General features: G+C 35.4%; 1 pseudogene; it reads left to right on the forward strand.

Annotated features, from left to right (window-relative positions):
- Positions 1-569: 569 nt before the first annotated feature.
- The window catches only part of LOC103600135, a 74974-nt pseudogene continuing 62266 nt past the window's right edge, over positions 570-13277 (forward strand).

Raw genomic sequence — 13277 nt, forward strand, 5'->3', positions numbered from 1 at the left:
TTGTGGAAAAGGATTTCATGGTCCACTGGTTCGACACTATTGTCTGGTTAGGATGCTGCTTGGGCAGCCTATTTGGCACAGCTGCCTCAGTATCTGCTTGATCTCCTGCTGGCACATTGGGCATGTGGTTGCCTTGGGTCTTGGGCCTCTCCAGGGAGGCGCCTTTCTGGTTGGCGTGCACTCGGCCTGGCTGGGGATGGAGTCCGGCGGCAGTGAGGCCTTCCTGCTAGGTTGCGCACTGGTGCCACAGGGTGCATGGTCTCCACAGGACTCAGGCCTCTCCGGCAGGGCACCTGACTGGTTGGTGCACACTTGGCCAGGCTGGGGATGGAGTCCAGTGGTGGCGAGGCCTACCTGCTCGGTCGCATACTGGCACCGTGGGGCACATAGTGTTCATGGATCTCAGGCCTCTCTGGCAGGGTGCTGCTCTGGTCACATGCACTCGCTCGGGCTGAGGATGGAGTCCAGCTGTGGTGAGGCCTCCCTGCTCAGTCACACACTAGCCTATTTCCACTGGGGCTGCAGTACCTGGAGTGGAGGCAGCCTGCACGCCAAACTGGGTGCCGGGCATGGCGCAGCTCCTCTCCGCCTCAGCATCGTCTTCCTCCTCCACGTCTCACAGACGGTGTCCTGGTATGGAGCTGCAAGACAGGGCTGGGCTGCAGTCGTCTTTCCCTCTGCCGCCACTGCAGCAGAGGACGCGCCGTGGCGGCTGGAAGCCTGTGCAGTAGTGGTGCCCAGGAGAGTGCGATCTGCTAGGGGAACTGAAATCTCTAAAATGGTTTCATGACAAGTATGGTCCCTTGAGGTCTTTTAAATGGTGTTAGTTTTTTTAACTTAGAACAAGATCCTGCTGCAGGCAAAAGAAAGCAAACAAAAAACTGTATTCCACAATCAGGTCCATGCCCTCTGTTCTCTTATTCTCTTCCTCTGTAATTCATCTAGTATCACACCTTACCCTGTAGTATAACTTTGTTCTTAATGTTAGCAGTGTTAAAGGAAATCCACAGTGGACATTTCCTTTAACTCCCTACTTACTGCACATGGTTTCTAGAATTTGAAGAATCTCTGGGATGTAGGATATGATGGAGAAAAGAAAGAGCCATAGAAAGCCCCTTTTATGGCTGCTGCAACCCAGTGTTATAATTTCATGTCCCTCTCATCTGATTCCAGAATATCTGTACTGAAAGCCTTTGATAAAATGTAAAATGCCTTTTAATTGTGTGATGGTTATTATTATTACTACTGTTTTATATACTTTTCTCTTTACTTTGAATCACCATAGATAATGGATTAACTGTATTTAACTATCATGTATCAAGGCTGTGCAGTTTAAAAGCTAGAATTTTTGAGAAAGTAATATATAGAGTAATTTCATTTTCATAATACAAAATAGTGTACATTTGGTGTGGGCAATAAAAATAATAGAGATTGTGGTTTTATTATTTGGAATCTTACTATACTAATTAAATATACTACTGAAAAGAAATCTTACTGGCCAATGCACTTTAATGAAGTGCCCCTTTTATGCTAAGCATGCTGGCTGGATGTTCACGTTTTCCAAATGTAAGATAACCTTTTTTTCTCCACCCTCAAGGAGTTGAATATAGGTAACATACTCACATGTTAAAAGTCTTCAGGTTTTTTTAAAAATGAGACCTAAATGAGATTCAAGGGATTTATTTAAACATTTATTCTCAGCTCTAGTAGTCACACATAGTAGGTGTTCCCTAAATATTTATTAAATACAGTGCATTTATTGTAGTACAAACATAGACTTTAAATGGTTGGGCAAAATATAACAGGAATTCTAGAATATGGTAGGTTGAAATAAGAAATTATGTATATATATATCAGTAATGAGTTTTAAGCTAAGCTTCGCAGGGAGTAGAGATGTAGATTTATACAGTTGATGAGGAAGTGATTGTATTTTGGAGAAGATGGTAAAAGCAAGGATGTAAAAATAATAATGATTAATTGCTTCCAGGTGATGACAAATGGATCTGAAGCACATATGGATAATGATGGAAATAATATGTTGACAAGTAAAAGAAATGGGTCACTGTTGAAGCGGTTTGGTTTGAGAGACCAGAGTTAGGTAGACATAAGAAGAATGTAGGTTTGAAGTCTTTGGAGTAGTGACTGTCCAAATCAAAAGAGGGTTCTAGAATACACAAACAAGAGAAAACAAAGTGGCATGATTTATTTGGTGATGTATTTAATTTCCAAGATAAAAGGAGTTCTTTTAGGTGGTGTCACTGACTAATTATAGCAGGAAATAAAGAGTTTCAGTTTTATGAATTGTCAGGTTATGTATGTAAATTGATTCTGCATACAAATAGAGATATGAGACATAATGCTAGAGAGCATGGCCAAGCCTGGGGATGTCAAATGTATATTCTTTTATTTATATATCATATAAGAAGCCATATGAGGAATCAAAACAAGAAAACAAAAAAAAGAAGAAAGTCATAAATTCAAGGGCAAGTGTGGAATTGGCAGTTAACAAATACTAGAGAAAGAAGTCAGAGGTAGAGAAAATAACTGCAAGAGTCCAGTGTCAATCTTAGAGTACAAAGAAAGAAACTGTTTCAAGAGAAAGGTTTTCATTTTAATTGAAAGATCTAAAATGGAGACTATATAAAGAAAATTCTGTAATATATAATATAATTTACATGTATATACGAAACCGGAAAGCATTAATAGCTTTAAAATTCTAGAAGAATGCTGGGACGGAAGCCGGTGTCAAGGGTAGGTAGGGGTGGGAAAGAAAGAGGTAGTGAGGTAAGGAAATGAAGGAATTGGGCCTAACAATAATTTAAAATGCTGGGGAAAAAATAATTTATTTTCACTTTTTAATGACTCTAGTTACATAAGTATTATTCAACAGGTAAAAGATTATTTTATATTCTTTCCAGTTTTGAATAGTCTTATACCTTTTTAAAAGTGATTATGTTGTCTTAAAAGCATATGTGGTTTCATGGACATAATATATTTGGAATTCTTGACAGTTTTTGTTTTGTACAGTGGAAAGACTTTCATCTTTAAGGTAGAGGGAGACTCTAAGATTGATAAGTAAACATATTAAATTGATTTCTGGAGCCGTAATTTCATTTTGAAAGAGAAACTTTATGAGAGATAGTATATTTCATAATATGCTTTAATAAACAACTAGAACATGTATCCTTTCAAAATAATTTAATTCATTCTGTAATTTATATGTGATTTCTAAAGCTACATTTCTTATAATTATTTTTACCAGGTAAATATTATTATGTCTTAATGTAGTTTAGAGTAGAAATTTCTTTTTTTTTTTTTTTTTTTTTTTTTTTTTTTTTTTTTTTTTTTTTTTTTTTTTTTTTTTTTTTTTTTTTTTTTTTTTTTTTTTTTTTTTTTTTTTTTTTTTTTTTGTCTTTTGTCTTTTTTTCCGTGTCCGGCAACGGATCGCAACCCTCAGTGTTGCCCCCGTACCGGACCGGGGACCGGCAACGGGATCGCAACCCTCGGTGTTGCTCCCGCGCCTCGCTCAGCCAGTGAGCGGGAACCGGTCTGTATATGGGATCCGAACCCTCGGACGGGAGCGCCGCCGCTCTTCCCAAGCAGCGCACTATCCAGTGCGCCACCGGGCCGGCCCTAGAGTAGAAATTTCTAAACCAGTATTGTGTCTTTTTAAGAACTGTGAAATAGCCTTCGGTTATTTTAGTAGTAAATTAAAAATTCAGAGTTTGTATGCATTTACATGATGAGGAATGGGGGAATACATGCCAGCTCACATAGTGGGCATTTATAAAATATTCAGACTGTAATAGCAAGAAAAAACAACCTTTATTGAATTAAGAGTGAATACAAACACCATACTGTTGGGATGATTGATGGTTTTCTTGTCACATGTAACAGACTAACATAATTTCACAAAACCTTTGCTTACCACTTACAAATTATCCAAAATTTTTTGGAAGTAAAGATAACAGTATATGCTCTCTAAGAAAAGCATTGCTTTGCTCTTTCCTTCTTTTTTTCCTTACTTCTAATTTGGGGTTTTAAAAAATTTTTTTGTTTTATATTCTTGTATTTATAAATATGCTTAAGAATACAATTTGACAAATATTTTTAGTCATTAACTATTTTGCCGGAAAGAAACTATATATAATGAAAATGTACTGTGACAGAAGATAGGAAGCTAGGCTGATTGACTTCTTCCTTTCTTTTCCTTTCCTCTTTCCTTACAAATATTTATTGTCAACACTGATATGTATGAAACACAATGCCAAGAGTGGTGAAAAATAGTAAGAATACTTCACAAATTCATTTACTCAACAAACAGCTTCTGAGTGCTACTCTGTGCTACTTATTTGGAAATTTATTAGTGAACAAGACGGGTAAGTTCCTGCCATAATGGGACTTACATTCTACTGCTGGAATCAGATAATCAAGTAGTTACATAAGAAGTAATAAACCGTAATAATGGAATAGATGATGCAATAGAGAGTAACGGGGGGAATCATTTTTGCATGAGGTGGTCAGGGAATGCCTCTCTGAGGATGTGACTTTTGACCTGAAAGATGAAAAGGCCAAGATCTGGGGAAAAGGTTATTCAGAGTAGGAGGGAATAACACATGTAAAAGCCTGTAATGAGAAAGGACTTGGTGCCGTCAAAGATCAGCAAGGTGACCAGGGTGGCCGCAGAATGGTGAGCAAGGCAGGTGGTATGGAGTGAAGTGAGAGAAGTAGGAGGGGACACATTACATAGTATATTGAAGGCTTTGGTAAGCAGTTTGGTTTTAAACAGGAAATGATATGGTCTGATTTGTCTTTTTAAGAGATCACCGTGACTAAGGGCTGGAGATTGAATGGATGTTGCCTTAATAGAAGTTACAGTCTAATAAGGAAGCTCAAAATATGTAGATAATATAATACAAGGTAGAAAATGATAAGATATATCCTAGGATTAAGACCAAGTTCTGTTTGAGAGAGCAGTACCTCTCAGCTAGGAAGAGCAGGAAAGACTTTAGTAGAGACATATTTCAAAGGTGTGAATGATTTAGACAACTAGAAAAGGGAGTATTCCAAAAAAGAGATGAAGCACCTAGCAGAAAGGTTCAGGCGTTTCCTAGTGGAAAATAAGTTTGACACCAGATCATGGTGGACTTTGAATTTAGGATTAAGAATCTGACCTTTCCTCTAAGCAGTGGGATTCCATTGAAGAAATTAATTGTAGCAGTGGACCACAAACATTAGTTCATCTGGAATCTTTTTGTAAAATATACTGTGCGGAGTTTAGATTTTGCCAATTACTAGCTGTGCAACCTTGGGGCAAGGTTTATTTTGGCTTGTCTTTTTTTTTTTTTTTTTAAAGATGACCGGTAAGGGGATCTTAACCCTTGACTTGGTGTTGTCAGCACCACGCTCAGCCAGTGAGCGAACCGGCCATCCCTACGCGGGATCCGAACCCGGGGCCTTGGTGTTATCAGCACCGCACTCTCCCGAGTGAGCCACGGGCCGGCCCTTGGCTTGTCTTTATCATCAGTGAAATAAGGAGGTTAGACAAGGTGGTCTCTAAGGTCCCTCCCTGTTATTTTAAAAACACTGTAGCTTCGAATATCACAAGTATTTAAAATAAGTACGAGGCATTTAAATTCACTCATTATCGTAACAAATTGGTTTATGTAGAAAGTCTGCGGGCAGCATTCATTAAATAAGGTCATTTTCAAGTACTTTATTGCCCTTTTCCTCAGCTTTGTGTGTTATTTGTTGGTTTACTTTTCAAACAGCAGATCTACAACACTAACTTGGGCAAAGATTCTAACTATATTTTTCCCACTGCAGAATACGGAGAACACAATAATAATGGCCTTCATTTTTAATAAACCTCATTTTTTCTCTATAATAACATTTTTTTCTGTTTATATTGTCTAACACAGGGGCATCCAAAATGTTAATTAACCCAAGTATTCATGTCAGAGCATCACATTCTGGGGACGTTTGGTTTTGCTGTTACTTCCCGCACTATTATTTGGAGGCTACTCACCATGGCTCTCTCTCCTGTTTAGTAATTTGGTAAACCACTAGCACGCTTCCATTCTTATACAACAGACTGTGAGCTGGTGGTGAGCATCACAAGTACAGTCTTTTAATTCTCATTATATTCCACTAGAAATTCCTGACCACCAGACTAACAGTGCAGTATTATAAACTGCTAATAACTGGAGGCTGTATTTTTGCAATTATTATATTGCTATGTAAAATACTTGGTCTTTTGAATAATTGTAAATATTCAAATATTTCATTAATAAGAGTGTTCCTCAAAGATGTAATATAACTTTGTTTTTGTCATGTTTAAATAGCCATGATAACCACCTAAGATTGATAGGAGTTAATTTCTGCATCTTTAGTCATATGAGGTACTTGGTATTATCTGTAAAATTCTGTCCTTTTCTTTTTTTTTGCTTTGGTGAGGGACAGTGCTGGGTAACAGCAACCCCAGTGCTCTCTTCCACTGGGCCTTGTGAGTCCAGAGCTCACCAAACAGTAAGTCATATCGCAGTTGGTGTATAAAGATGTTAAATCACAGGTGAAAAATCAGTGTCCTCTAAGTGGTTATACTTTTTGATTTTGTGGAAAAATAAATGGGACAGGGTATGCTTAAAGGTTAAACTTTCTAGCTCTTGGCTTTGGAGCACCAACACTCAAAACTGATGCTGAGCTGCAAACTTATAATTTCGTGAACCTTTCTACCCACTGCAGTTTCTGGTTTATGCCTACTTATATTTTTCTTATCTTTCCTGTTGACTTCCTGGTATAGTGCACATAATAATAGATACAGGAACAATTTGGGGGAGGGGGAAGAGAGAGAATTTAACATATGCAGATGTATTAGTACTTCAAATCTACTATTTCAGAACACTTGCTAATTAACAAGAACTTTAAATTCTACTGACCTCAGTTTTGAGGCTAGTGAGCCTGCCCTTAATTTTAAATACTCTTGCAAATAACAATTTGTAAAGAGGTTTTTTTTTGTTTGTTTGTTTCTCTTTAAATGCAATGTGGTCAGTTCATTTTTTTTTTAATTAACAAGGTAAACTTTAAGGCCAAAAACTTCCTTCAAAAAAACCATTGCAAGACAAATGTTTTATGTAAACTTTGGGAGATATTTATTTGTCATGGTTCAGTTTGGGGCACATAAGATGTTTATTAAATGAGTGAGTGAATTTCACTACATGTTTGTTACTATTGTTAACAATACTGTCTACCTGCTTAATTTCAATACTTTAAAAATTTGCAGTGAAGTTTGTTTGTATATATATTTCTGTGGAAAAGTTATTACAACTTATAATTAAACTCATTAGCCATAAACATTTTTATTAACTCATATTAACAGGGTACTCTGTTAGTTTTGTGTGTGTAGAATACTTATATTTTCATCAGTGTATTATTTCAATATTTAAATGGTAGCAGTAGGTTGTGTTTTTATATGTTCAAGGATTGCATTGAAATTTGGGAAACACATTAGTGAAAATCATGTTATTTTTTTTTCCACAATCTTTTCTTTTAAAGGTGAATTATATTCAGTTGATTATAAGAAGTTTACAGGGAGTATTTTATAGTAGCTTTAACTGTTCACCAATTATGTGGGACGCTTATAGAATCCACTTTTGACATGGGGACGGTTGCAGTAGTATTGCATTACACTGTCAGCAGGTGCTGCCATGGACATCGGTGTGAAGTAAGAAGGAAGTGATTGGGATACAGAACAGTAATTGGAAAGAGAGAAATAAATTCTTCCCTTTCAGTTGCTTCACTGATTTCCAATGTTCCAGGTAAAGTGTACCTGCTGAGTGACTGAGAACAACAGGTTCATGCTAGCATTCCGTTAATTTCAAAGGAATGGCAGTTGCTTGCATCTACCCAGCAGGTGTGCTGAGCTAAAGGAAGAAGATGGACTGGGGGCAGAGTATAGAGTAGAAAAGAGAGAGCTCAGATATTGTGGTTCTCCAAACAAGAGACAATAAGGGTAGCATCTCTCCTTAAAAGCTTGCATTTCTAATAATCTTCCTTTAATTCCTAGTGGTACTACACATTTTGAAGCCACGTTAGAATTATGACAGTGTATGGTTAAAATTGTGCAATGTGGTTCAGTAATATAAGCTAACATTTCCTGAAATGATTTTAAAATCTGGCAGACTGTTAAGTTATCCTGATAAGGAACTTGGTTTTGATTACAATAATGAGATATACAGTATGGTGTCAAAAACTGTCTTCCAGTTGACACAACAATCCATGATTTATAGATTGCCTTAAAAATTAAAAGACAAAGTCAATTATAACTAATTATGACGCTACATTTGCTTGAGAAGTTACTATATCCTTTGGGATAAAGGAAGTAATATTCGTGTCAGTCAGGAATCTTTAGCTACAGTTTCCTGGTTCTGAAGAATTTTTCAGTTTCATTTCATGAGAATCCTAAGCCATTGAAAGCCTGAAACCCTGCTATTTTTAGAAATAACTGTAGTAGCTTCTGTACATCATTGTACATTTGTTCCTATTCTGAACTTCTTATCTGTGCCAAATCTGCAGAGAGGTTACTGGAAGTTTTGCTCGATGATGCTGAATCAGTCACAAATGAATTTTAAATTATGCTGGAAAAAGAAGTAATAAACTGAATTACAGCATCGAGTTATTGTTATTCCTATTGATATTGGTTTCAAGTAATTAATAGGAATTAATCCAAAGTATTACATGTTTACTAAATTTTTATTTTCATGGTCAGCATTTTTTTTTTTAATGTCAAAAGCCAAACTATCTGCAAATGATATACAAGGCTAGGTATTTTAGCATCTTTTCGAGAAGTGAAAGGAAGGAGTGGTTCATATTTTCCTATAATTTTATGTCATAGGGAAAGGATTTATGGCATTTTACCTTCTTAAGGAGAGTATTAGAAGGAAAGAAAAATTCATCCTTGTACAAGCATTAACTTCCTAGAAGACTTAATAACTTTACAGATTAATAGCTGCGTGTCAACTTATTGCTGAGGCCTTCTTTTGTTTGTGCTTTGATCATCAAGCAGTTTATAAGTATATTTGAAGCACGTGTGTTTTATGTTGTGGAAATGGCCACAATACATACATGTATATGTAGCATGGGCTTCTTTCCTCACCTAGGGGGGAGAAAAGGAACGTTCTGAGAGTAGCATTGAAGGAATATGTATTCAAGGAAGACAAGCTACTATAAACTAGTTGTTTGAGTAATATTATAAATTGTTAGCCTTTTTATATATTTAGGATTTCATTTTGTTGGAAAGCTTTCAAAGGATGACCTAGTACATGTGCCAATGACAGAAGCTCCTTGTAACAATTCAGAGCATGCTTTATGCTTTATGAAATGGGATTGTAAAAATCCTCTCAAAAATGACATCCGAAATAGCATTAAAACACAATTTCCTTTGATAAGGCTTTAAGGCACTCATATGAAAAGTGATACCACTTTGAGGGAGACTGTGTCAGCATTATGTGATGTTGTGTTGCTCATAACTGACATTAATCCATTAAGGGTGCGAGGGTCATTTATTTTCCTCATGAAGTCATTAAATACCATTATTGATTTCTCTTCAGTCAGTCAGATTGTACTCTCATTTTATGATCATTATATACGTTAATGCTAAGTCTTGATTTCATGCACTTTAAACAAATAGATATTATCATATTTAAAGTTAGAATTTAAAATAAAGTTAATAACAGTTATGGAAAAGAAATTCTATAGTCGGTTCACTAACCCAAGATCATGTTTACCTAGAATTGTAAAAATGATATTGATATTTAATACAACCATCTTCAGTGTATTATTTGCTAAATAGAACAAACACAACTTTTTACTTTTTTAACTAATAAAGTAAAATTAATAAAACCTGAATGAGAGTCTACATAATATTCCCCTTTCCCTGTTACTATTTTTATAACTAGTTGTACTATTTTCTGCTGATTTGCAGATGGATCTATTACTCTTCCATTTTCTAATTTCCTATTTTTTGCAACATAAATGAAAACAAAGTAAATACTTAACCAGATTCCTGGTTCTTTAATGTGTTAAGCAGGAAACTGGGGGAGGAAAATGAAAAGATATCAATATATGATATTCTGTAAACATAGATGAATATTACTAGTGACTAGATTTTTTTATATAATCCATTTTATGTTAAATTGCTTGTTTAACTGAAAGTATGTAGAATTGATGTTTCTATACACTCCCTTAAAATAATTAGGGAGTGTCAAAAGAAACAGGAATATAGAGAATTCTATTATTTCAGATTTCTGTTGTTTTTCATGACCAGTAATTTTTTTCCTCAATTTAATATATGTGTGTTTTACTTGAAGGTATTCCTTAATAGTACTAGGAACTTTTTAAACTTTCGTATTTTGGCAATGTTTTAAATTATTTCTCTTGCCTGTCCTTTTAGAATTTGATGCAGAAATTATTGATTTTTATAATAGTAGGATGATGTTTCTTAGATCACCTATTGAAGGTCTTTAGCCTCTAGTGCTGTAGGACCAAGTGGTACAAAGTTTATTACAGCAACGTCTTTGGAGAAGTTGTATCCTCAGCAGTTTTTCTTAGGCTTCTTGCCTGGCTCATTGAAGGAAACCTGAGCAAAGTCGTGATATTAATGAATTATGACAAGCCTTTTGCCTGTCAGCCAGAGGTTCCCGCCTTCCTGCTTTAAGACCAAAACTTAATGGAATATACTCAGATGGGCAAGCTCTCTGATGATACCCCTTAAGTGCTCATCCTTTTCTGATGCGAATATTCAGAGAACCGTGAAGCTGCAAGTGGCAGCATTTAATATCGTCTTCCTCATAATGCCTGAATAATTTTCCGGAGACTGATCGCTGCAGCTGCTGTGAGCATGGTTATTTGTTTATTTTTCACCTTGGTCCTGGTGGAATGCTGACCCAGCTAATCTTCGGGACTCACGGGGAAAATGGTTTCATATTCATAGCTCTCGTCTGTTCTTTCAAATAAACACAAAACTGAAGCTTGGGACCAGCCACCTAAATAATAGAGAAATAAGAGGAACTGGTTCTTTAGTTTCCTTTAAACGTGAAAAAAAAAATTGACTGTATTAATGAAGAATTTATTTGATGAAAAATGAAGACTATCTTGCCTATTTTTAATGGATGTTTGTGAGAGGAAAGGAGAAAGCATAGGCTGTCGTGGTGAGTTATAGAATGTTTTTGAGATTTCCCTCTGGTAGTGCTACTCATTATGTTAAACAGCCTAGGTTTTAAGCTACTGTAGTTTTCGTTTTATGTGTATTGGCCTTCATTTGCTGGAATGCTTCAAGTTCACAGTACTAAAGTCATTTTGAAAACGGGATGTAATTACAAAGGTATCTTATGCTTACCAACAGCCTTTTTTGGATCAATTTAATTATCATTACTTGTGGATACTGTAAATTGAATATCCCTTCCCTAATTACATTAAACTCAGGGGTTAGCTGCTTAAACATCTAAATGAGAAAAGTTCATCCTTTGCTATAAATAGGAGAATTGTTCTCTTATTTAGACTGACCTTAGAAGCTAAGCATTTTACATGATATTGTCAGGTGAGCCTTATAAAGACAGTCTGTAATGAGATCTGTAATGAGGAACTAAGGTATAATGGCCCTTTGAAAAAGTTAATTTATTCAGCATTTTCTTATTGCATGATAGAATTAAAGTTTGTGTGTATGTCCAGACCCTTTTTTAAAGGAGTCAGTCACACTGTTCTTGGTTTACTCATATTCTCCCAGTAGTTTGAAGTGGTTTAATATTACTATTCCAGCTTAATGGAAGCCACCATTAAAGTAGTGAATTAGTCTTGCCCTTTTAAACAGAGCTAATTTATTTAGGAACTAGGAATGTTATTTTGCCTACCTCCCACTCCCTTCCTTTTACATAAATGATACAGGAACTTATTCAAGTCACTTAAAGAGTACATTTTCTGAAAGGGAAAAAAAAATGCTTTTAGACACCTATAAACAGAAACTGTTTTTTCCCGTTGTGGAAAATCAGCCTTTAATTTAATAGTTGACGTTGTGTGTCTTGGGTTAGTGTTTGTTATCTGTTCAGCTCAAGTGGTTTTTTGCTTTCTAAGAAAACAGAGATTGTTCTAGTGAAATATTTGATTTCTGCTTGTTATAGTCATTGTAAATTTTAGTACCATGCATAGCTACTTACTTTTATTTACTTTGTTTTCTTTCTCAATCTTAGCTTCATTAAAAAACTATTTATAGTTGAAACTTTTAAAAATGTAAGCATGACTAGTTACTTTCACAGAACAGCTCCTGCTGAGTATGCTTTATGGTTTATCATTTAAAAAAATTGTAAGATAGGACAAATGGAGGCTAGATGTGTTAAGATATGAAGCAATTCCTGGGATCACTAGAAAAGATTTTTATTATGTAGCTAAAATCATTAATAGGTAACAGACAATTTTCAGACTTGGATCAAAACTCATCCTGAATGTTTTCTGGATTTTCTAATGAGGTATATTGTAGAGTACACTAGAATATAAAGAAAAAATATATAAATTTAGTAACATAAAATAATTAACAAGTGTTTGGGGGCTATGGATTTTCCAAAAGCAATTCTGTGTTTTACTAAAGTATACTGGGAATGGTATATTTATAGCTATTTAAGAATATTTTCAACCATACTAAATTTTAGAAATTTTAGTGTAGTACATTAAATAACAAAATAAAGATTCTAGAAAATTTGAATTTAAGTATGTCTTTTAATACCTTTTAAAACTAATATCTTAAAAATATGGAGCCTCACATAGCATTTTAGTGGTTAAAGGTAGGAAATTGAATTTTCATATAAGTGGCAATTTTCCTAATCAATTCAAACAGGCACTGAACTCTGGAATTACATTTCTAATATTAGAGGACTAACCATAGGCAACCTAACTTTTAAAAAATTGGCAACAATTTTATGCTTCTGATACCATTAGACACTGTTACCAGTTGAATCAGTTCATTAGCTGTCAGGTTTTGTTGTTCTTCATAAAAAGATGTGTATAGATTAGATAGGAATTTCAAAGAGCACTGCTCATAAAAGTCCTGCCGAGAAGGAATCTTGGAAAGGATACTGTATATCAATTGTTGAGTAATTAAAACTCAGGATTATGAAAAGTAAAGAAGGAGTGGTTTGAGGTTGATTTAGCCATCAGTGTAATGATGCTTTTCTTGTTCAAAATTAGGTTGGTTTTTTTTGCGGGGGCCGGGGGGGGGGGAAGGGGGGGGG

The sequence above is a fragment of the Galeopterus variegatus genome, unplaced genomic scaffold, assembly GCF_000696425.1.
Source record: "Galeopterus variegatus unplaced genomic scaffold, G_variegatus-3.0.2 Scaffold3242, whole genome shotgun sequence".
In the NCBI taxonomy this organism is placed as follows: Eukaryota; Metazoa; Chordata; class Mammalia; order Dermoptera; family Cynocephalidae; genus Galeopterus; species Galeopterus variegatus.